Here is a 13,018-nt window from a genome sequence, read left to right on the forward strand (position 1 = left end):
TCTCACTGTCTAGAAAATTAATTTTTAAGTGAATTAATTACTATTTACTTTTGTGAACTCAGTCAAGATTATGTATATGAATATTATCTTTTTTTTTCCTTAAAGTTTGACTGATCATGCTTGTCAGTGATCAGATATGGTATATGACAGTAGGCTGCATTTCAGCATGTGTACTTCTAAATCAGCATTACTTATTCAATTCATTATGTTGACAATACAGAACTTGAATTCTAATGAAAATGTTCAAATTCAGGCACAGAGAATTCTATTAAAAAAAAACAACTGTAAGAAGCAATTACAAGATTGAAAAAATAACATTGAGAAATGAAAATATCTCAATGTATTCCCAAAGACCAGATGTGCTGGACTATAAAATTCTGTCCTGAAAGGGATTTAGAACTGCCCAGTTTGAATTACTAAGAGACACCTTTAGAACAAAGATGAGCTAAAGGCAAATTCTTTATTTTTTACAACCTGAAGGTGCTAGTCGTGGATGCCAATATAAATCTAGTCAAATATTAAGTAAATTCATTGTCTAGCACAGTGCTTTATACATAGTAGGTCCCCAGAGATACTTATCCAATAAACTGACCTTAGCTGTGGCAAAAAGTCTGCTAATCATTTACTGACTTGTTGGATGGTTCACATTAGTCAAATTGCCGGTTCTTTTTTGCATGAAGTTGTTTTTTTTTTTTCCCCCAGAAAGAGAGTAGGAGATCGTTGTTCTAATCTCTCTTTAAGAGCTCATCAATAATACACCAGATCAAAATTTAGAACAGGCTGTGTAACAATTGGCATATGGGGGATGAAGAAAATTAATTTGATAGAAGAGAACAACCAGGCTTCTTCTTTTCAATAAGCCTTGCACTTCTGCAAAGGGAGGATTTAGGAGGTGGTGAGGAGGGGTGAGAAGCAGATTTTTTAAATCTACCCTATTTTATTAACCTCAGAAAGAGCAAATTGATGGGATTAAAATGGACTTTTTCTATCTCCCTCCAACTTGATAGTCAATAAATTGTTTGTCATATTGATTCTAGGTCTGTGGTTTTGCTCAAATTTATCTTTTCCCTTCCATTTTTGCTGCCTTTCTCAGGTTCAGGTTTCCCTTACGTCTTTATGGTTTTATTCTACTGGGCTCTAACTGTTTTTTTCTGCTCCCCCCCGCTCCTCCCTAATTCAAATCTATATTTTTAATATTGTTACTAGGTTAACCTCCAAAAACACAGTTCTCATCTCCATTCTATTGTTGGGTAACATTTCACATTCCATTCTGTATTGAGATGGTTTGCAAGTTTTGTATTCACTTTTCATAGATCAAGGCTAAACTTAGGGTATTCGTTCAGAACAGTAAGGCTGGAGGCAGGATGCTGGTAGTGCAAAAATCCATATAAGAAAATTTCAAGGTTCGCTATCCGTAGGGCAGTACCTTAAAACATAACATCCATACGAGGTGAGACCTTGGAGGAAAAGCATCACTGTGTGGTAGACTTTCTGTGCTTGAATTCAAGTTTCTCAGGATAATCCGACTGATTCCAGAGAGTCCTCAATTATTAGTAACAGACCAGGAATAAGAATCTTGGATGTTACTACCAATGTCTTTTCACAATAACCACAACAGATTGGAAGATGAAAGGCTCCATTCATTAATTCATTTATCCTACAAATGTTGACTGAACGTCTCCGTGTTCCAGGAATCCTGTTAGTACTTAATAGGTTCCTAATAAAGGTTGAACTGATAGAGTTTAAGGCTCATTTGTCAACACGCTTCCTTTTAAAATGTGATCAATTAAATGAACTGATCAAGATCATATGACAACCTCTAAAATAGTTGTCATTTATACAGAACATAGAAAGTTCTTTCAACGTTTTGGCCCAGGACTGTTAGTACACATGATCTTCCCTCCTTCTGGAAACTCCATCCTTTACCTATTAGCTCCTGCACAGCTCATAGATTTCCTTCAAATGTAATTTCCTCAGGAAAGTCTTCCCTTATTCACTGAGATTAGGTTTAGCCCTCACAAAATAAATTTTATAACATCCTACTTTCCCTTAATGACACTTATCAGAATGTTCAATTATATAATTAATTCATAGCTCCCTGACTAGACTTTAAATACACAAGGGCTTCAGTTTTGCCCATTGCTTTATTTAATGCCTGGAACAAGAATGTTCTCAGTGGACATTTGTAGGATGAATACATTATTACAATAAATGGATCCATTCATCTCCTAATATCTTACCATTATGGTGAAAGGAGATTGGCAATGAAACCAAACATTCTTAGTCTGTTACCAATAATTGAGGCTTTGGGGTCACCACAGTCATATTGTGAAGCTTGAAGTTATGTATAGAGTCTGTAATACAGTGCTTAAGGGTCTTGCCTTGATCCACTCTGGCATAGTGAAACATGGTACTATGGAAAATAAGCATTTGAATGTTTCTTTTATATGGATTTTTGCACTGCAAGCATCCTCCCCCCAGCCTTACTTTTGTGAACCCAGACACGCCCAACTTTAGCCTTGATCTATGATAAGGTAAACACAAAAATTGTAAACACTCAATAGAAGTGAAATGTTACTCAGTAATTGAATATTACCTAGCTTCCCAAAGAGATTCCTCATATAATAGAGCAAAAAAAATAATTGAACAAAAAATAACCATTAAGGGGAGAGTGAAAATGTGGGGCCAGAGTGATCAGGGAGACATCCCATGCAGAACTTTGCTGTCTTTCTTCCCTGTGCCCCACTCCAAGCAGTAAGATTTGCCCCAAGTTTGTTTTATACTGTTTTACAAACCCTCTAAACAAAATCTCTTTCCATTGCCTTCACATTTGTTAAACAGTCTATGTACATGGTTTGCATAGGCAATGGGAAAGTAATATAAAATCTTAAGAGGTTTCAGCAGTGATTCTTGGTAACAAAGCATTCAAAGCATTGAGGTAACAAAGCGGTGAACAGTGCAGATGAGCTCCTGACTCTTGTGGAGCTCATGTTACCATTGGCCAGGAGAGACAAGCAATAAACACATCTATCAATAAATGATCAGGATAATTTCTTAGAGTGTGATATATCTTGTTGTCTTTATTTAGAATGCTATAACAAAATACCATAGATTAAGTCACTTTTGAACAATATAAATTTATTTCTCATAGTTCTGGAGCCCAGGAAGTCCAAGATCAAGGTGCCAGCAGATTCCACGTCTGGTGAGGGCTGCTTCTGTGTGGTCACATGGTAGAAGGCGCAAGGCAGCTAATTATTCATAAGCCTTCATAAGGCCACTAATTCCACCCATGAGGGCTCCGTGCTGATGATCTGATCACCTCACAAAGGCTCCACCTCCTAATTCCATCACCTTAGTGATTAGGTTTTCAGCATATGAATTTGGGGGAATGCAAACATTCAGACCTTAGAAGCTGTGGATAAAACTGAACAGGGTAATGTGGTGGAGGGTGACTGGGGCTGGTGGTTGCTGCTTGATACTGAGAGTTAAGGAGGATTTTTATTTTTTATTGTTTGCAGAGGTGACATATAGGCCTCTACCTTTTTCCCTTACAGCAGTGATTCTCAACTAGCGATGATTTTGCCCCTTAAAGGACATTGGTAAGATCTGGAGACCCTTTTGGTTGCCACAAGTTTGGAGGGGGGAGGTTGCTATTTACATCTGACAAGTAGAAGTCAGGGATGCTGCTAAACATTCTACATTGCACAGAACAGCCTCCGATAAAGAATTATTCAAAATGTCAACAGTGCCAAGGTTAAGAAACCCTGATCTATGGCTTATTCTCATCTTAACAGCCAGGTTGATTCTTTAAAATGCTAGATCAAATCACATTAATCATCTGTTCTAAGCCCTTCTATGAATCGTCATGTCTCCCAGACTCTTCTCTGGCTTCCCGTTCTTCCTCATCCTCTATTTTATTGCCTTCTCTCACTACACTCCAGCCTCAGGACTCTGCACTGGCTGTTACCCCTGCCTGAAATGTTCTTCCTTCAGGTATCTGAATGGCTATTGCTTCACCTCTGTCAAATCTTTGCTTACCTGTTGCCTTTTCAATGATCAAAATTACAACCCTCCACTTCTGACTGCCTTCCCATGCTCCCTCCTCCATAGCACTTATCATCTAACATACTGATAGAGTTCACTTATACAATATGATTATTGTTTATTGTCTATCTCCCCCACTAGAAAGTGAGCTCCATAACTCAGGGATTTATGATCATTTCTGGCACATAATGGGTGCCTTGTGAATATTTGTTGAATGAATGAAGGAAGGTAAAAGCAGAAACTTCAATGACAAGAATATGGCTGCCAAGAAAAGCCATAGGGGAAAAAAATCAAATGCTGAGGCCCAAAAAGTGAATGAGTTTGGTGTGCTTAAAGGACAATCAGAAGGCCAGTAGCTGGAGTGCAGTAAGTGAGGAACAGAGCATGCAATAGGAGTCAGAGAAGTTGTCATGGTCAGATCATGTAAAGATTTGTAGAGCACAATAGTGTCCTTTTGTCTTTTGTAAAGGAAGAACTTTTGTTTCATGTTTAAGAAAGGATATGTGTGTGCATCTATATATACACATGCATATTCATCTAAGTTTGTTCGTTTTTATATTCAACTTAGGTTATAAACATGAATGATCCAAATGACTTTCACCTATATGTTTTGGATTCCATGGCTTTCCTTGGTATACTTGCAGTGGAGCCGTGATCCACATAGTAATACCTATGAGATGCTCAAAAGTCCAACTACTTGCAAAGTATTTTAACACTGACCCATTTAAAAAATGTTTTTTAATTGACAAGTAAAAATTATATATATTTATGATACAAACCATGATGTTTTGAAATATGTATGCATTGTGAAATGGCTAAAATCAAGCTATTTAACATATGTGTTCCTTCACATATTTACCATTTTGTGTAGTGAGAGCACTTAAAATCTACTCTCAGTGATTTTTAAATATACAATATATTAACTGTAGTCACCATGGTGTGCAGTAACATTTTCCTCCTAACTGAAAGTTTGTGTCTTTTAAGCAACATTTCCCTAATTCCCTCACCCTCCAACCTCTGTTCACTACTACTTTACTCTGTTTCTGTGAGTTCAACTTTTTTACATTCTACAGATGAATGAGATCATGGGGTATTCGTCTTACTTTTCCTGGCTGATGTTATTTAACATAATGTCTTCCAGGTTCATTCATGTTATGAAAAATGACAGAATTTCCTTTTTTTAAAGGTGGAATAGAATTCCATTATGTATATACACTACATTTTCTTTATCTGTTTATCCATTGGTGGACACTTAAGTTGATTCCGTATCTTGGATATTGCGAATAATGCTGCAATGAACTCGGGAGTATAACACTGACTCATTTTTAAAAGTGTTCATCATTGCTCTATATTTTAGCCATTGTTTTGGAGGCCACTGGTCAGAAGTAAATATATCATTTGGAACATGTGACATATAATTCTACTAACATATTATTCTATATGGAACTGTAACATATAGTAATACCTACGATCTCATCAGCAATTGATGATGCCATCTCCTGAATAAGATAGAAGGAATGAAGGTAGAAGAAGTGAGGTCTTCTGAATGGAGGTATATCAAGAGGAGTTGAAAATGCCAAGGCAAGGGAAGAAAACTAGTATGTTCTGGTCAACTAGTATGCAACAAGTACTTTGTTAAGTACTTTGCATGTGTTCTCTCATTTCAACGTTAAAAAACATGTTATCTCATTTCAACAATGAAGAAATTAAGGTTCAGAGAAGTGAAGGAATATGCTCAAGATCATGCGTCTAGTAAGAAGCCTAGCTAGAACTAGAATTAAAATGTTTCTGAGTCTAATACTGTCTTAGTCTCTTGGCTGCTATAATAAAATACCACAAACTAGAGGGCTTAAACAACATATATTTATTTCTCTCAGTTTTGGAGGCTGGAAAGTCTAAGATCAAGGTACCTGCTGATTTAGTTCCTGGTAAAGGCTCTCTTCCTACCTGACCCTCTTCTTGCTTTGTCTTCATATGATAGGGCAGAAAAAAAGAGATCTTTCTTGTGTCTCTTCTTATAAAAGACCTCATGAGGGCTCCACCCTCATAATCTATTTATCTCCCAAAGGCCCAGTCTCCAAATGTCATCATACAGGGGTTGAGGGCTTCAACAAATGAATTTTAGAGGGACACAATTCAGTCCATAACAAATGTCAATGCTCTTCCATAATACTAAGCTACATTCCTACTTAAAAAAAAAGAAAAAAGAATTAGATACCTACTTCAATATTTTGCCAAAATTTGGCCCTGGATGAATCACCCCTGAGCCTAGGCCTAGATTTATTCCCTTTAATTAAGTCAGTTCTTAAGATTTTTAGTTACTGCTTAGCCAGTTTCTTTCACATACTTTTGTGAAAGAGGTTTTCATAAAGATAGTCCGAATGAACCCTTTTATTCCTCAGTTGTCTTAAAAAGTCAGAGGTTGTCCTAATATAACTTTTTTCTGTCAGTTGTAAAGGAAACATCCGGAGGCCAAACTCTTATATTTGGGCTTTTGGTACAGTTTTTGTGTCTGATAATAAAAGCTAAGATTTATATTGTTGACTAAAGAAATTCAGCCATTGCCCTTATATATCAAACGGACAAAGGGGCATTTGCAACAGCCTGTGTTGGTTACATTTCCAAGTCCTTCCACATAAAGATGCAGAGAGAGAATAATTTATACTTTTTAAAAGCCCCTGCTGAATGAGTTGTATGAGTTTGGAATATGCCAAAGAATTGCCCGTCAATCTAAATAAGGAACTGAAATAAATGTTTCTTTTATTTTTTGAAAGAAAAGAAAGGTCCCTTTTCCTCTTCAAACTTCCTTTGGAGGGCTTAGATTTCTCATTAGATCTATAATATAAATTTGTTTTAACTATGAAAATAACCTCCTATTAGCATATATGAAGATTCTCTATCAATACGGATTACATGAATTGACTGCAGCTGAAATGTTCTTACCCAGAGATCCTTACAGTGTATAAGAGTATAATTTTACATAAGGCAACACATGTTAGAACGAGTTTGAGACATCCTCCTCTTGCTTTCCAACGATTCTGTTTTATTATTTACCAGGGTAACTGGAACTCTAAAAGAAAACTGTTGTGCTGTCTATGGGTATGCTAAGCCAATTTATAAAGGGTTTTTTTTCCCCCCTCAAAAATCAATTTATATTGGGTAACATTCTGACTCCCTCATCAAAACTCTAAATTTCTGCAAGCCTTGAAGGACATAATGGTACACAGAATCCTAATGCTTATAGTATAAACACTGTAAGTTTGAGAATACCATCTTGTACTGGGGAGAAAATGAAAAGTATAAGCTCTCATATGTGAGAATGTATTCTCTTTCAGGATTGTTAAGAGTTAATGCATTGTCTGAAATAGTTGCCTTTGTTTTTGTGCCAATTTTAATTGCCTATTTGAGCAGAAATGCACTTTGAGTTATTTTTAGCTCCAGAGATTGGATTTATAATTCAGTGGATTTACTTTTTACCAATACAAATAACAAGATCTGTTATATTTGCAGCAAGCAGAGGGTGCAACACTCTATTTTTAACTTCATTGGTTCATCAAAATGATGCATGGCACTGGTTTAAGAAGAAACCAGTCAAGGAAACACAGTCTATGAAAACACACTCCAAGGAAACACACTCTGCCTCTATAAAAAAATCACCACAACCCAGCATTTGTGAAATTCCAGCTTGGTAAATTTACACATTATTGTTCAATCTGGGAGAAGGAATGAAATGCCTTCTTTGGAGAATATGGCTGTTCTCATCAGGCTAATCTATTTCTTTGCATGAGAAAGACTGCCACTCACGTGTATGTCACAGTCTATGCCTGACAGATAGGTTTAGACAGTTGTGGGTTGCAGTTAAAGACTGTCACTCTGCAGGATATTTTTTCAGTACTTCATTTATATAATTCTGTATTATTAAAAAATAAAGAAAATGCCTTGTCAGAGTGGATTCTTCCCGAACTGTTCCAATACAACTTTCACGCTCCAAGAAATTCTAGGTTTTTATAAAAGCAGGCATATCTACAAGACTTGGAAACCTGGGAAGTTAGCATGAGCCTGATTCAATAATGTGGTGAGGTGGGTAAGCCATCAGCGTGTCACTGGGAATGTATGGAATTGATCATGACACATACGGAGCAAATAGCAATAGATGGATATGGGAATTGCACTTCTGGAATGGTGGCAGGAGGAGTTCCATGGACCTGTTCTCCAGGGAAACAACACTCTATTTTTAACCGTTGCTGGTGAAAATTATTTTAGAAAAAACCCAGCCATTTATTTAAAAGAATTTTTTGTAAGAACAGTAAATCTGTGACACTTGAGTCATGATATGCTGCTTCTTACACAGTCCCCCAGCTCAGCATAAAGGAAGATTGCAGGCAAGAGCAGCTGATAGGTTGGGGGCTCCCTTCTTCTACCCTCTTTGATTATAAAGTCTCTGACCTAGTTCATTTTAGGTCAGATACCCACTTTAGGTTTTGACATTGTTAGCTTCTCTTTCTTCCCTTTCCTCTTAGAATAGAGAGAAATACATTGTAATATTTTAGGCTTCATGTTGCCAATATAGAGAAGATAGTAGTTAAGTTCAGTCAGCAAGATGATTTCACGTTGATAATATAAGTGTTTCATTCTTCACGTTTGCAGTTTTGATGATGAAGATTGATGACATTGAGGGTTATGTTGGAATTAAATATAAAATGTAATACTCCAGGTAATGAAACTAAAATGGGGAATATGGTATCATTATTAAGATTTTACTGAACATTTGGAAACATGGTAAAAGAATTAATTCTATTTGATTACTGGATCCATCACAACTGTTTCTGAATGTGGCATTAGATATATCAGAAATAATTTTAATAAAAAATCTGAAATTTCAGAATAGTGACAGCTATTGAACCTGTCTGTGCCATGATGTTCAAAGTACCTACAGCTGTGTGGTGTATTTTCTGATAATTCATACCTATGGAATTGTATAATATATTCTATTATTTAATTAACAGCATATATTATCTTTCCAGCTTCTTTAGAAAGCATGGTAATTAATATAATCAACTGTTCTATAAACTGCGATATATTACAAATGGAATTCTATTATGGGGCAATTTCAGTGTCATCCTTTAAGCTTAGCAGACTTCTAAAGTGAAACACATCGATTGCTCTTTCCTGCTATAAAATTTGAGATTCTTAAAATGTTTTAATTTTGTATAGCTGGCTCTTTTCAACTGTTGTAATTTTAGTTATTTGGCTCAAAGTATATAGAATTCATTAAAAATCATTTGTCATGTACACTTAAACCACTAAAACAGGAGACCAAAGCAACCGATTTGAATGAAGTTTAAGAAGTAAAATGCACTTACGTGCAAACCAAAACATAATCTGTTATATTTTAAAAAGGAAAACATTCTATTCATACATATTTTCTCTTTTCCTTCTGTAGTACACATATTATCTCTATCCTTTGGTTTTCAGGGAAGGGGAAACCAATATTTGTTTTCTGTTTTATGACAAGTATTTCTTTAAACACATCTGAAAAATTCCCTGAGGTAGAATTATCACACCCATTTCATATAATAGATAATTCTACCTAAATGAGATGAAGTAACAGTTAATTGGATCTCTAGCAATCTCACATAACAAAATTAATTCTCCCTACATTTCACCTGTGTTTAAAAATAATTTAAGAAATAAAAGAGAGAATACAAAACATGAGAAAAGGAAAAGGCAGTATTTAAAAAGAAAGTCATATTTGAAAAAAATAATAACATACTAGAAATTATAAAAAAAAGTCATTTAAATTAAAAATGCAAGGATGGATGAAACAGCAGATGAGACACAACTGAATCGATCAACACCAATGTGCACATATGATAGTAAAACTCAATGGAAACTAAGCAGGTGGGAGGGGGATGGATCAATATGCACCTGGTGGGTGCAATGCACTCTGTCTTGGTGACAGGCACACTTATAATTTGACTCAGACTGCACAAAAGCAAATCATGTAACCAAAGCGTATTGTATCCTCCTAATATTCCAAAATAAAAAAATAAATAAAAATTAAAAAAAATTTAAAAATAGACCTGAAGAAATAATCCAAAATTCAGAATAGTAACATAAATAGATAAAAAGAATCTAAAATACATATTCAAAAATATAGAACATGGAGATGGAGAAGATAAAATATATGTTTAATAGGAGTTCCAGAAGAAGAAAATAGAGAATGGGAGAGAAAAAACATACCAAGAGATCAACAGTTAATAATTTTCTGATGAATCCTCAACTTCATGAGTCACAATGATTCACAAAGAGAAAATCCCAAAAGCAACCTGAGTGAAAACCTCAGATTACTGACGAGGGGATGGCAATTAGACCGTTAAAGAACTTCTCAATGAAAGACACAGTGACAGAGACCAGAACACAGTGAAATTATATTAATATTTTCAAAGTTCTAAAAGAATATAAGTAACCTCTAATTTTATAACCAGCTAAGCTAAGTGAAGAATGAGGGTAAAAAAACATTTTCAGGTTTTACTAAACTGATAGACATCACTAGAGGAATGTTGACAGAATTTACTTCAAAAAGAAGGAAACTGATCCCAGAAGGAAGATCTGAGATAAAAGAATGACTATTGAGTAAAATACATATATCCTACATGCATACAATTTTTTTAAAAAGGGAAACATGAAGGTACATTGAAATTAACATTGATCTTTTAAAACAACAACAATAACTGATGGGGTTTGGGCAAAAAGGTCAAGATGTAATTTAATGGTTGGACAAAAATTATATGACTTTATATTTGAGATAAAAATAGCACTACAGGAGTGCCTGTTTCCATCTTCTTAGTTATTCACTGATTGATTAATTCAGTAATTATTGATTTCACACTCATTATGTACCAGACATTCTTCAGAAACTTTTCACAGTACTGGAAGAAAAAAAAAATCTGTCAAAAATTCCCACCATCATAGAGTTCATGTTTTAGTGAGTGGAGCCACAATATAAATATAATTAAAACATACCATATATAGTATTTTCATCAGTGATAAGTACTCCTGGGTTGGTTTGGAGAGAAGGGTGATCGTGAGTACAGTAAGAACATTTTTAATTCTGTGATCAGGCAAGGTCTCAACCAGGAGGTAACATTTGAACAGACACCGAAGGGAACCCAAGAATGAGGCATGCGGATATTTAGGAGAGGATTCTTCCAGCACGAAGATGCAAATGTAAAGTCTCATATGCAAGGTGGAAGCATGCAAGATACGTTTAAAAATAACAACAACAAAAAAAAATTCCAACGTGGCTGGACCAAAGGAAATGAGGAAAACAGAAGATGAGATCAGCAAGGCACAGAGGAGCCAGGCAGTACACGGCCATAGGCATCATGAACCTGCCTTTCACAATGAGTGAAAGAGGAGCCAGTGACGGGTTTTGAGCAGAGGAGAGATGTCATCTGTTCTACATTTTAAAGTAGCTGTCCCCACCCTTTTTGGTACCAGGAGCCGGTTTCATGGAAGATAATTTTTTCCGTGAATAGGGGTGAGGGGGTGAGAGGAAGTTTGGGGACGATTTTAGCATTTTACATTTATTGTGCAGTCAAACCTCTCTGCTAATGGTAATCTCTATGTGTAGCTGCTCCCCAGCACTAGCATCACTGCCTCAGCTCCACCTCAGATCATCAGGCATTAGATTCTCATAAGGAGTGTGCAACCCAGATCCCTTGAATGCACAATTTACAGTAGAATCTAATGCCCCTACTGATCTGACAGGATGCAGAGCTTATCCCATAATGCAAGTGATGGGGAGTGGCTGGAAATACAGATGAAGCTTCTTCCCTGGCTGGTTTGCCCACTGCTCATCTCCTGTTGTGCAGCCTGGTCCTAAAAGTCCACAGACCAGTATTGGTCCATGAGCGGGGGTTTGGGGACCACAGTTTTAAAGGGATAACTGTGCTATAACAGGGCAAGGATAAAAACAGGGAAACCACTTAACTACTGCAATAATCCAGAAGACAGGTGATGGTGACTTGGATGTAGGAATGGAGGAGGTGAGAATTGTCTTGATTCTGGATATGTTTTGAAGTTGGAGGCAGTAGGATATCCAGAATGATTCGATCTAGAGAATGAAAGAAAAAGAGGTGTCAAAAGCAACTCCAAGTTTCTTGGTTTGAGCAATGGGAAAAATGTAATTAACAATTGTGAGGAACACAGTTGATGGGGGTGGGGGTGTGAGAGAGAAGAGAGAATGTAAACCGGAAGGGAAAAGATCAGGAGCTCAGTTTACGATAGCCGGAGGTAGGTGATAATTCCTTAAGATGGATAGATAAAAGTTTTAATGAATTAAGTCAGCTTGATTTAAAAAATGTATATAGTATTCTAATGATATTTAGATTGGTATTACTGTTTTCAACATGTTTTATTGAATTTAATGAATATGACAAGGAAGGAGAGGAAGAAAGAAAAGGCAGGGGGCTAGAAAAGTAGAGGATTAGAAGGAAAGAGAGGGAAAGAGAATCTCTAGTTCCACAAGCTCCTTCCTTGAGCTCCTGAGGCACCCACACAGACGGGTGGCGTCCCCTCCTAAGTCTGAGCTCCAGGTCTGTGGGGATCTTTCTTTGAAGTACTAGATTCTGATAACCCCAGATACTTCCACTTTCTCCTTTAATCCAAGGCAGTGGTAGCTGTTTTCTAGTTATTATCTTTGTGTTTTTGCATTTTAAGTCTCCCAAAACCCGTTTAATCAATTTCCTACTTTAAATTCTTTTTCTTTAAATGCCTTGTATGGTTTCTGTTTTTGTAACTGGACTCTGGCTGATACACTCTAAATATGTGATACAAACCAATCACAATCTAAAACAAGCACATTCCTTTTCATTGTTCTTAAAATTAATAGTCTTCAATTTTGCTCTACTGGCCGTTTCTTAATAGGCAGTTTGCATAACAGACATACTGCATTCTATACCAATTGTAT

Source organism: Propithecus coquereli, unplaced genomic scaffold, assembly GCF_000956105.1.
Source record: "Propithecus coquereli isolate 6110/MARCELLA unplaced genomic scaffold, Pcoq_1.0 Scaffold30, whole genome shotgun sequence".
Taxonomy (NCBI): Eukaryota; Metazoa; Chordata; class Mammalia; order Primates; family Indriidae; genus Propithecus; species Propithecus coquereli.